The 13,357-nt window shown below is 45.0% G+C and overlaps 1 protein-coding gene across 1 annotated transcript in view; it reads left to right on the top strand.

The window, feature by feature from the left end:
* Nucleotides 1-13,357, top strand: part of RIMS2 (regulating synaptic membrane exocytosis 2) — a 1,857,427-nt gene that overhangs the window by 898,825 nt on the left and 945,245 nt on the right. The gene's annotated exons all lie outside the window — the stretch shown is intronic.

The raw sequence follows: 13,357 nt of genomic DNA, 5'->3' as shown, positions 1-13,357 counted from the left end.
CAGTAACCTGCAATATCCTTATAATGTACGGTAGGTGGTCCTTTATCCCATATATAGAGAGACAAATTGATATGGACATCGTGAGTGTGCCAGTGCATGTGGCTGTGTGTGTGTACAAGATTTTGAATATTGACATGTATAAATTACAAAATGCTTCAGAAGACCGCACTTCGTGTCATATGCATTGACTTAACTTATGTGATTCATCCATTTTTCGAGATACATACTGGTGTAACTCGGGCATTTGTACATATGCTAGGAGCTAGAATAATAGTATTGTCAATTATGAGTGATTGCAATATAGTTATGGTAATAGATGGAAATATGAAACTCCTAATAAAAATATCTTAATCTTTATAATTTTGTTAAGTAAAATGTAAGCATCATTGCATTCTGTATGATTTACAAAAAAATAATTTAAACCACTATTAAGTAATCAACAGACCATACAGAATGAAACGACACAGTCGCACTGTGACTTCTGCATTATAGCGCATTGCAAGAATTCTAAATTACTATTCAATAAACTGTGTGATAAAATACGTTATGTACCTACATTCAATTAGTTTTCGAACTGCATCGGCGCAGCTGTGTTGTTTAGTTTAGATTCTGTCGTACTGTGCTTGGCTTTCTAAATATGGACTGAGGATTGTAAAATAATTAGTATAGTAACTATCTCTAGTGAAAAGTAGGTACAGTTTTCAGTATTGAGGCATACACTTTTAACAGCATATTTCGGTATTCTGGAGTGGATTGGGCATAATTCTAACAAGAAGTGATTTTCATTTTTTGTGTAAAGTGTTTTTTTTGATTCAGTGAATGCCAAGCATCCATGCCTTAGAAATGTATCTGGCTTCAAAAGCATACTCCGCAAATACTGATTTTTAAACTATGGCAGGGGTGACGTACATTTAGTAGCTGCTGAAAGGTGGTTCAAGGTTCATGAAATGTTCCGAGATTTGCGGCCAAGGAGCGAAGTCAGATCCTTGACATGAAAGGATGTGAGTGAAACTTTCTGGTCACTGCTGCATTGGTTTTTATCGCAAACTTTCCTGTTGTAGTCTGATATTTTTAGAGTTTACAAAAGGCATTCTTGGAAGATATGTAGCTAGAACTGACCATAGGAATGTTCTTTAGGCATCTTCCACCAAACATGACTTCATTGACGGAAAAGGCTAAAATCTTACATTGAACTTGACCCTACGTCATCAACGACTGGGAGGACTACTGAGGCCTGTAAGTGCATTATAACAAATTACAGAAAGGCGAGCAAAGCAACAACAGAATAAATGAAACAACTGCAATCTCTTGAAGTACTCTCCCACCGCCCAGAGATGCAGCACCCGAAGGACCCTTTAGCCAGAGACCACATCAGACTGCACCCAAGTGACTGCCATGATAAACCTTTGCCACACCCCCCATAGTCAATCAATGGGTACCTTGACCTAGACTGTAAGGAATGTTCTTTTAGAGCAAACCTGAGAGTACATATAATGCTTTCCTTCCAACTTTACCTTCAGGGGAATATGGAAGTCCACAAAAGTAGGTAGATCTCTCATCGTGCCTCTTTGATCTCCAACAAGCCCTTCTTTTTGACAAAGGTCTCTCCTCCAGCAGCCTCCACCACCAAGACTGTTCCATCTATTTCCGTTGAGGATCTCCATGATATGCACCAATATATCAGAGTCATCCAGTAGTTGACTTAGCATGTCTGTTAGAATTCCATCCATTTGTTTCCCAGCACTTCAAGCTGAAATTTCCCCTGATATGGGTCCTTCTCCTCAGATTGTTAAGCACCGTCTTTTTCTCATCTAGTTACACCATGGCCTCAACCACCAAAGGCCTGAAGACCATCAAATCTTGGTTTACTGTCTCTGTCACCAAGGCATGACACTCCAACTTAGCCACCCTGCTTTCTTGAGCATCTATATTTTGCTCCACAGTTAAGATTCTTCTATTGAGACTCTTCAAGTTCTCCTGGATGCCCATCACTACTGTTTATATAGCCTCAGTCTTCTGTTTCATATCGTCATAAAGGACATCAATAGAATCAGGGTGTGTGCCCTCACCACTTGTTATCTCGGGATTTACTGAAGGCTCAATGGTATATTCCATACTCCCTGACATAGAGGTGCCTCAGACCCTGGAAAAACGATGTCATTACACGTTTTCTTCTCTGCTATTTCGCTGTGGTCACTCATGTAGTGGAGGTAGAGAAGGCAGGATCCAAGTCCCATCTTAGCATGCTAAAGTTTTTTGCTGTGGGCTACTGTGGGGGAGGAGAGAACGATAATTCCCTAGGCACATGGGCGTAACTTACTCAGTGAAATTCGGGGTGGGGTGTGAATCTCATATTTACTAACTAAAAAGAAGTGGGCTCCAGGAAAGAGGAGTGAGATGATCAAGGTTCTGCATGGTCTGTATGAGGATCAGAGTCAGTACTGATTTATATATTAGATGGGGTCCTGTCTAGATTGGCACAGTGGGGTGAAAAACGTTGGGTTGGAATTCCACCCTGAGCAGTTGCCACTGGTTCGTCCATTTGCAAGCATTCAGCCCTTCATCTTTTGAATGTTTGCCAGTAGTATGCCTGGAAACTTGAGAATGGCACAGCTTTCCAAGTCTGCTACTTCTAAGTCTATAGTAAATTTGTATCCATTATAAACATAGCAGACTAGACTCAGGGCCCTCAGGCCCAAATACTAAACCAACAATGCATTTAAGGGGTGTCACACCCCATGCACCCTGCCACTGAAGTTATTCCTGTAACTTGTTCCACCTGGCCTTAGTAGTTCTTCACGGGAACTCTCGACTATGGTCATACCACAATGGCCTGGAGTACCCACCCCATGGATCACTTATTTTAAATGTATTTTCACTGTAGCCATTCTTCTTCGTCTCTCCTACAAGAAGACTTGATAGTAGAATTGTCAAATGGTGCATGTTGTCAGGGCTACATCTTTCTAGTCCTCGCCTTTTGCAAATAATTTTTATCAAGTGACTGATGACCCCAAGTCTGTGTTGCCAATAGGTGGGCTGGTAGGCAAATTAATTAGGAGAACCGAACCAAAGCTGAGCCACGGGTCTGGCTTGGTTCTAAGAGTAAATGCATGAGCTGAGCCATGACAACATCTGGCATGTGTATTGCGCAGCAAAAATACTATAAAAAGTTTTGAAAATGTTAAAAGGGGTCTTTCTTTATCATGCAGAAGCTTTTCACCTCAGTACATCAGATTATATGACGACATAGACAGATATTTATTAAAAGTGATAATTTTTAGAAACACTCATGGCTCGCCCCCACCCCAAATAACAAAACCATTATTGAACTAAGAGGCAACTTAGTAGTCATGTAGCCCTAAACTTGGCCTGGATTCTTATTATGGATAGAGCAACATTGCAGTCTATTAAATCAAATAGTTGAGGTGCTTGTACAATGCACTTCCTGAGCTCAAGTATTTAAAAGTGCTCCCCTATTTTACAATAAAGAAAAAGAACGTTCTGTGAAATAAAATATTTGCCCAGTTTCACAGACTTTGGACAAGCAGGGAAGTCAGTGTTGATTCCAGGCTATCTGGTTTTTCATTTTGAAATTCAGCCACTGGGCGGTATCTCTGTCTCCATCTCTCTCTCTCTTTCTCTCTCTCTCTCTCTTTCTCTCTCTCCCTCTCTCTCTTTCTCTCTCTCTCTCTCTCTTTCTCTCTTTCTCTCTTTCTCTTTCTCTCTCTCTCTCTCTTTCTCTCTCTCTCTCCCTCTCTCTCTTTCTCTCTCTCTCTCCCTCTCTCTCTCCCTCTCTCTCTCTCTCTCTTTCTCTCTCTCTTTCTCTCTCTCTTTCTCTTTCTCTTTCTCTCTCTCTCTCTCTCTCTCTCTCTTCTCTCTCTCTCTCTCTCTCTCTCTCTCTCTCTCTCTCTCTCTCTCTCTCTTCTTTTTAAATCGAAGGTCACTGCTTTGTCTTTCATTCTTTGGCTCACACGGATGAAAACCAACACAGAGAAAGCAGACCCAACTCAGGGCCTTGAAACCCAACTTATGAGCCAAGAATTAAGTCGTTACATCTCACACACCCCCTGGAGCTATGCCTCTGGCAAAACACAGAGAAGTCATGTATGAGGCGGTTGTCAAATGGCGATCAAGCTGCAGTGCTTATGGACCCCAGGGGGACTTGGGCTCCGGCTGCCAGCTCAGGGGTTCCTTGTCCCTCGCAGCTCACCTCTCCCCCAACGTGCCACTTCTGGGCACTGCACATGTAGGCCGCACCCTCCCTTAGAGTCGAGAACTCCAAGTACTCTGCATCTTTGGTACTGTACCCTTTCTCCACTGTTCACAATTCCTCTCAGCCTGTCCTCCGAACCCCTTTCAGTTAAGCGGCTATAGCTATGCCACCATTGTCTCTCTCAGCATCCACGACCCATGCTGCTCCAATGGTGGGTGCACAAGGCATGGGGAGGCATCTGCAGGATCTCCTGTCACTGAAGCATCTTAAAAACAGAATCCAAATGGGCACTCCAACCATCCAAATACTCTTTGCTGTGATGGGCACATAATGTCACACAGAGCAACTGGAATAGGTGAAGAAAGAAAGGCATGGATCCTATTGTAGGAAAAAATGCTCTTTCCTAGTATCTCTTGGGTATCCAAAGATATTTGAGAAGACGCTGCACTCACTTTATCGTGACATGCTTCATCATTGGCGCCTATCCACACCCTGGTAGGATGGTACACCAGGGCAGGCTCAACCAAAGGGAAATGGGAGTTCTTAGGTTGAATCTGACTGGACAAGCAGGGATCAAGAAGAGAGTTAGAAGGTTTAAAAATACCTAAAGGAATACCAAAGAGTTCCTTTGTTCATAGTGTTCCTGGATTTTGGATATACCATTCTTTAGGTTTAATATTGAATACAATTGTTCAATTAAACCTACTGTATAGATGCCAAAATAGTTAGGCCTGTGCTAAGAGCCAAGTCAGGTCTTGGGCCTTTGTCAGGACTATTTGGTGTATCCCAGCCTTACTATGCATGCATACCATGTACATATGTGAAGCCTAAGGCTCTCACCTGTCCCCATCTTCTGCCCTTTGGAGTTACCTAAGAGAGAAAAAAGTGTTTGGGCGAGGGGATAAGGTGAACCAGTTGCTCTTGTGTGTGACTATTGATTCTGGTAGAATTCAGTTGGTCTCATAGTCTCTCACTCTTAATGTTTGTGATAACAGTGGTCACAGAATGGCCAAGGGGGCCATGCCGGTGGGAAAATGGGGGCCAAGTTGGGATCACCACTAGACCACAGCTATGGCCCTTATTCATCTCGCTTCTCCAGTCAGAATATTTAGGCCATTGGCTTATAACTCTGTCACTGTAGTCAAGAAACAGGAAAAAATATCTTTCAAGTGGGACAAACAACCTTAAAGTGTAGCAAAATCCGTCTCTAGGGTGGCAACACAGAGAGCTCAGTTGGCACGCACATTCAAGGTTGACAAAAGTTTGTAGGAGTGTAGCAATTCAGGCACCTTATAGTGATGAGCTGCAATTCCTATACAAGAAGGTTTTAAATCATTAATTATATAGTCCATGCGGGCAGAACTGTCATGACTAGTCCTGAGTAAAAGGTGGAAGGGTACTTTTTGCCAGGAAAAAGCTTCTTGGAGTTTCGCCTAGGAATGCACAAATACAAGCATGTGATTTTCCTACCCATGTGATGCCACATGGCCACAGAATATAAGTCTTATTAATGGCTATAATGTTTGTGGCAGTGGAATTTTGCCACCATACCAGTAGTGTATGAGGCCTGAAAGGACCTAAATTTTCTTTTCCTTCTCCAGCTCCTCTTTACTGTAGTGTTGGTGTGGTCCTCTGTGCAATGTTAGGAGGTGCAAGAAGAACAAACATTTGCAATGCAATCGGTCTCGGCTTTGCGAGTTTGAGTTATTGGCTTTGTAAATGATAATGTCTTTTACCAATGTGTTTCTGTTTGGAGTGTTTTTGTAGTGGAATTATGAGGCATGATGAATAGATAGGGGTGAGAGAATAGATTGAAAGGAAAAAAGAAAGGGATAGGTAGTCTGCATATGAAGACAGACAAGGAGTAGAAAGAGTCTGTGACAAAGAGAGAAAGAAGTGGACAACATGCCACAGATGAATAAAGAGGGAGCATCTGTGCATGCGGAAGACACCAGAAGAATAGGAGGAGAGCGTGGGTTTGAGGGACAAAAACATTGAAAAAGCACAGGAAAGATATTGTGCTTGAAGACCTGAAGTGAACCACATGAGAGAGGCTGGGGTATTGGAAGTGAGAGGGAGATAAGAGGGTGCAGTGGGTGTGTTGTAGAGAGATAACCGGGTTGGTGCGAGGGTGAGATGGGTTGTTTTGGAATTGTTTATTGTGGAGTTGTGTGACGTGGAATTGTGTTGTGTAGGGTTGTGTAGTAGAAATATGCGGTATGGTATGCTGTAGAATTATGTGGATAGTAATTAAATGGTATTAAGTGTAGTGAGGTTTTCAGTTATAACATTAACTAAGTGGAATTGTATTGTGTATTGGCCTGTTGTGGAGTGGAATTACGTGGTGTGCTGTTAAATTTTGTCGCATGATTTGGAAAATTATGTTGCAGATTGGAGATATTTGGTGAGTTGTGGAATTGTGTTGGTGTGTAATTATGTGGTGTGTATTGGAAATGTGTGGAGCTGAATGTGGAACTATGTGGCGTTATGTGAAATTATGCTTATTGGAATTATGGTGTGGAGTTTATGTGGATTGCTGGTATGTGGCATATGATGCATTTTTGTCAGGTATATTTGTTTTGTATTGCGTAGAGTGTAATTATGTGGTGTGTAATTATGTGGCGGTGAGTGGTTTTCAATGGAGTGTATTTATGTTGTGTGGTGCAGAATTGTGTTGTGTTGTGTGGAGTTATGTGGCATGGTGTGGAGTAGTATTACATGGTGGGTAATTACGTGCCATTTTGAGAAGTTTAATTTATTTTGTGGAGTCTAAATATGTGTTTCGGATTTCAGTGTATCTAAGTGGAGTGTAAATATGTTGTGTGACATGTAGCTTGGAGTGTGATTATGTGTGGTGGAATTATCTGTAGTTTAACTGTTTTGTGTGGAGTGCAATTACTTAGCAGAGTGTTATTATGTGAAGGGGAATTTTGTAGCATGGAGGGGAGTTGAATTATGTGGATTTTATTTTAATGTTTGTAATTATGTGGCATGTAGTGGAATGATGTGGAGTGGAAGTGTGTGTAGTTGAAATGTGTGGCATGTTATTAGATGTAAAAGTGTGTTGGGTGTAGTGGATGTATGCGGCATGGGTTTGTGTGCTGTGAAGAGAGATAGAGGAAGCGGGAAAGTGAATAAGTGAACTGAGAGTCTGTTACACTTGCCCTTTGCCCTGGACTTGCCCCTCACCTGCAACTTCGCATCTGCAGCATGCTTCTTCTTCCCAAATGGCATTATGATGAACACTGGGAAGGCTTGTGTGATGTCAGATGCATTCCTCATACAATGTGAAAGATTGTTATAAAATTGTCCGGAGCCCATTTGACCTTAAGGATGAAAATAGATCTATACCACTAGAGTGACTAAGCCATGCAATTGCAGTAAACCAGGCTTGCAAATTGCAATCAGGAGCAGTTTTAAAAAGCTTTTGATAATTACACGGAAAAAAAGGTCAGCCACTATTATTGTTAGAAGGTTTATTGTCATTTTATTTTTCACTAGCAGCCCATCCCGACGTTGTCCGGGTATGGATTGCTGCCGGCCAGTAGTATATTGTTTTGTAGGATTTCGTTTTGATAGCATTTCTTATCTGTGACAGGCCTGTGAAACGCTCCCATTCACAGTGCACTGCTGATGCACTTAAGAGTGCGCGTTCAGTAGTGTGTGAACTAGAGTTTCCCTACTTTATTTTTCCTTGCAATATTATAGAGCGCGAACTCGACAACATGGTATGAGCACAATTTACATTACAGAAGAACACATTCATTTGTGGTAGGCACGGGGAGACAAAGCGATTTGCCTGGAATCACAGGATGTTGAGTTGATGCCGAGATTCGAACGTAGCTCCCCAGCTCTAAAGTTCGCAATTCTAGAACTTGTGGCGGGAGGTGTGTCTAAATGTGTATGTCGGTGCTGGCCATCAATGAGAGAGACCTGTGCATTTTTGAAATCGGTGGTGAAAAAATATGAGTATGTTGCTAGAGATGTGGGCCGCCGTGCCACCAATGTACTTACCGGGGGAGGGTAAACACCCATTATTCCGCAACTTTCTTTCCGCATACCATCACTCCGCATACTTTCATTACGAAAGTACCATGACTTCGCAATGCCATTATAACGCATGGCATTACATTTTATATGCTTTTACCACGCATACATATACAACGAAATTCGTTGTAAATGCATGAATGGTAAAATAATGTTTTTTTTTAATGTGTGGATAAGGTAAGTATGGGTATAGGGGTATATGTTTTGGGGTACTGAGGTATATGTTTTGGGGTGTTTGGGTATTTTAAGGGTTCAGATATAGTTTTGGGTTTTGGGGTAGAGGGGTAGTTTTAGGGTTTAGGGATAGGTATGGGTTTTGGGGTACAGGGGTATTTTTAGGGTTCAGGGCTAGGTTTGGGTTTTGGGGTATAGGGGTATTTTTTGTGTTCAGGGGTAGGTTTGGGTTTTGGGGTACAGGGGTATTTTAAGGGTTCAGGGCTAGGTTTGAGTTTTGGGGTACAGGGGTATTTTATGGTTCAGGGGTAGGTTTGAGTTTTGGGGTACAGGGTTATTTTCTTGGTTCAGGGCTAGGTTTGGGTTTTGGGGTATAGGAGTATTTTTAGGGTTATGGGGTAGGTTTGGGTTTTGGGGTACAGGGGTATTTTAAGGGTTCAGGGCTAGGTTTGGGGGTACAGAGGTATTTTAGGGTTCAGTGGTAGGTTTAGGTTTTGGGGTACAGAGGTATTTTAGGGTTCAGGGGTAGGTTTGGATTTTGGGGTACAGGGGTATTTTTAGGGTTCAGGGCTAGGTTTGGGTTTTGGGGTACAGGGGTATTTTTAGGGTTCAGGGGTAGGTTTGGGTTTTGAGGTACAGGGGTATTTATAGGGTTCAGGGCTAGGTTTGGGTTTTGGGGTACAGGGGTATTTTTAGGGTTTAGGGATAGGTTTGGGTTTTGGGGTACAGGGTATATTTATAGGGTTAAGATGGGTTAGTGTTTAAGGGTGTTGGGGTATTTTAAGGAGTAAAGGTGGGTTATGATTATGGGATACAGGGGTATTTAAAGGGAGCAGGGTGGACACCCGGAGCTGGAATGTACAGAACCTGGGAAGAAAAAACAATGAAATATTGGGCACAATGCTCGCTTTTTTTTCCGTAATCGCGTGCCCCGCACACAGCACACTATGAGACATGGCATGAAGGGCGGAACGTACCACACGCCCATAGTGTTTGTCACACCCACAGCACAACGCAGACACGCCCACAAGGTACTACTTTTACCTTTTAAATGTATATGGTGGGCGTCTGCATAGCCTATGTCCTTCTGCTGCAACTGCCCTTTCCAACGATGTATTGGGTGTTGTGATTGGTGCTGTGGTTCCTGAGATTACCCGCCTCAAAGGTTTGGGCTCTCTCTTTATTATATTAGTATAGATTGACTCAGCTGGGTTTGCCGAGTCTAGGTCGGGCCTGTTCGCAGTGTCACCAGCAGGGGGGGAGGTATAGTGGGCCCTGAAAGTGCACATGTTCGTTTGGCTGGCCATGGACGGCTGGCCAAACCAACATGCACACTTGGATATTCCCTGGAGATATTTACAGAGGTCAGCAGCACAGGCTCCCATTGCCTGCTGGAGCGTGAAACCGGCCCGCTCAGCCCCATTACAGTGCTTTTTAGGTTTCGCATGGCGATCCGCTGCGCAGCAGCGTTCGCGCAGGCGAAATCTTATTTTACAACAGTATGTGGCTTTATCCCGCCTCTCTGTTCCATTGCCTAGCTCCATAAATGGAGGCTAGCCATTGGAACAGAGATGCGTCAGTCATTGTGGGAGCAGATTCGTGGGCGTTCCGGCGATTTTTACTCATCCCGCCCCTTTTAGAACGTCATGCGGCGGTGGGCGGTGGTTTATTTTTTTTTTTCTTCGAAGGTTTTTGGGTCATTTCTCCAGGCCGACCGCTGCCGGAAGAAGTCCAGGTGAGTGCTCCCCTTCCCTCCCGCTGTCCATGTGCCCGTTCCCGCCTCCCCTCCTGCTATTCGTGTGCCCGTTCCCACCTCCCCTCCCGCTGTCCGTGTGCCCGTTCCCGCCCCCCCTCCCGCTGTCATGGCACCTCGGCTTGTTTTTGTGTGTGTTAGAATCTGCAGATTATGCTGCAGATGATGGAGTATGTGGCAAATGCGTATCCATATTCCTGCGGAAAACGCTGTGGTCGCAGAATCGAGCTGGCTCTATTGAAGTTCTTTCTAGTAACATGGAATCTGCCCTGACCGTCTATCGCTTCACTCTACACTTTGTGATCCTCGTGGTTTGCAGTCCGACTTGTTATAACCTCCATTCGCATCTGACTGGCGAGTTCTGGGAGCTAAAGGTCACCTGGAATTGTTTGCATCCCAAAGGCGTTAGAGTGGTTGCCTCCCAACCCCCTACGGCTTCTGGCCCCACGGGCTGAAGACACCAAACATATCAAGACTGAGCCTGTCTTCCATCTAAACCTCCCTGAGTGAATGAGAATACCCCCCACAGCTCGGGCCTGCAGGGAGCGTTAATCTCCAGCCCTAGGTGTGGATTAGGAGAGCAGGCAGACTGGACGGAGAGGCGGCAGGAGCGGGCAGGGCGCTGGGGGAACACAGATAGGGCTGGCCCGAAGTTAACCTCGGGCGAGTCACGCTGTAGGGGCAGAGTTTACTACACAAAACACGTCACGGCCTGCTAGAGAGAGCTGTCCTGCGGGATTCAGAACAGACACTTACTGAGCCTCGAGCTGTATCCTCCTGCCCTGAAACCCTGAGCGCAACCATTATCCGATGCCTATAGAGCCTGAGTCTTTCTGCCCTTTCCTGAACGCCGGTGCCCTCCTCCGATCTTACTTTATATCTCTCTCCTTGTGGTGCCCCCTGTCTTTTTCATTGCGCTCTCTTCACACTTCCCGTAGCTTTGTCCTTCTTGTGCCGTGTACCCTTGTCTGCTCTCCTCACCCCTGCCCCCGCTGGAGGAGCCTGCAATGCCTTGGGGCTGCAGTTAGAGGCGAACATGCAGCCGGGGTGCATCGCGGGCAGTGGAGGCTTGGACCGTGGACGCTTAGGGGAGAGGCTGCAAGCTGCCCTGGCTGGTCTGCGGGAGCTGCACCTGCTTCGAAGCTGGCAGCAGGCACTGGTGACCCGGGCACTGGCGATGGACCCGGCCGCCGGGGCCCCCGTCCAACTGGGGGGCAGCAGCGAGGAACTGCGGCTGGAGTGCACTCTAAGTGCCCTCAGGGAGCAGCTGGTGAGTACCCTGGAGAGGAGGGCTTGGGGCGCACATGCAAACTAGTGATCGGTCTATGTATATAAAGTAGGTTGATTGTCGATGCGCCAGTAGAAACTATAATAAGCTTGTGTCATCGTCGACAATGCAGGTGAGTAGGACAAATAGAGCAGGGGTAGGGGGACATGCCCCATCAGCCCTGATCCTTACTGTGCGGGGTTTTGCAGGCATTATTTTCCCAGTGTACTGGAGCTTTTGAGGCCGGTTTTAGAGCAGGGTCAACTACTGGCGCTGCTGGCCCTTTCGCCAGCTTTTCTATGCAATTTAGAGGTGGCACACTAGTTGTTACTGTAAGGGGGGGGAATAGAGAGGAAAGAACAGAAGCCTGGTTAGTTTGAGCGTTTGTGTTTTTTGCCAGCAGTGCTTTCGGTTCCCAGTCGACCATGCATCTGTAACCACTCTAGAAACGCCACACGGTCGATTACTTTAGTCTATGCATCATTGGTTTTAGAGATGTCCTGGTTTCTCGACCGTGGTCCTGATAATGGAGAGGCAAGCGGCGCCCACAGTGGTTTCTGAGGCAATGTCCATCTGGGGTCGGATCCTTCATACACTCATTATCCACCTGAAGCTGTTGCTGCTACTCCCGATCCTTTTACTGACTGTTTGGCATAAAGTGCTGTCTGTGTGTGTGGGGTTCTGTCTGTGTGTGGGGGGTTCTGTCTGTGTGTGTGGGGGTTCTGTCTGTGTGTGTGGGGTTCTGTCTGTGTGTGTGGTTCTGTCTGTGTGTGTGGTTCTGTCTGTGTGTGGGTGCATGTGGCTCTGTGTGTTGCTCTGTGTGTGTGCAAATGCAATAGGTCTCGCATTTGCGAGAGATTAAGCTATTGGCATTGTAAATGACAATGCCATTTATTTATCTATTTTCAAAATCAACACATAAATAGAAATGTTGTCAATTACAATGCCAATAGCTCTAACTTTTGCAAAGGCGAGACCGTTGCATTGTAAATGCTTGTTTCATGCTGGGAGTAATAGCATGAGAGAAGTGCTGGGATTGCGTGGTGAGCTGGGAGCCTGTGCTCATGGGAACTGCAGTGCCGGGAGCAGAGAAGCAGCGTGGCACGGCGCAGGAGCAGAAGTAAGTGTATATTTATTTCTCTTTTATTTTTCTCCACACCTCACCCGTGCTGCCCCCACACTGCCCTCGGTGTGCCCCCCAACGTAGAATGGGCAGCAGGGGCGACTGGTTTAACAGCTTTAGCCAGCCTATGTCTGTGGCCCTGCACATGAATTGCGGAAGAGATAAGCGCATGCCAATCACCAATTATTGGCCAACATCGAAGAATCACTTCGCGAAGCCACTTTCCGTACTACTGCTGCCACCACCGTCCCCTCCACTGCTTAAAACCTCTATGCCTAATCCACATTAATACAGAGTAAAAAATAAACACCAGATATTCATAATACTCTCATAAAAGAATTCAATATACAGCAGCTGGAAGCGGTGGGCGCACAGAACCGCAGTCTCGGCATGCACTTTGTCTCAAAATCTCAAAATCGAAGACAGATAGACATGGTTACATGACTTTTGATGTCGTCAGGTGAATGACAGACATTGTCCGCACAGATGTTTTGAAGTTGCTATATGTGTGCGCATCTCGAATTGCTAAGTTTCTGCCATACATTGCCATGCGTTCCTATTTCTTGGAAACTCTTTATTCCATTGCTAAACGCTAGAGGGATATCAGCAAAAATGATGTGTTTGTCATCGAGCTGGACTTCTTCAAGCAGTGCTTGCTGTGTGTTCTAAGTCTGAGATATGATTATAATTGAAGCTCTAGCAGCATAACCAAAGCCTCAGAAGAGTAATGCTAATATGCTATTTCATATGTATGTTCTTAATCAATAATTATATTTAGAG

Source organism: Lissotriton helveticus, chromosome 4_1 (genome assembly GCF_964261635.1).
Source record: "Lissotriton helveticus chromosome 4_1, aLisHel1.1, whole genome shotgun sequence".
NCBI classification, from domain to species: domain Eukaryota; kingdom Metazoa; phylum Chordata; class Amphibia; order Caudata; family Salamandridae; genus Lissotriton; species Lissotriton helveticus.
The sequence above is the reverse complement of the archived record's forward strand: the minus strand, read 5'-3'. Positions and strand labels throughout refer to the sequence as shown.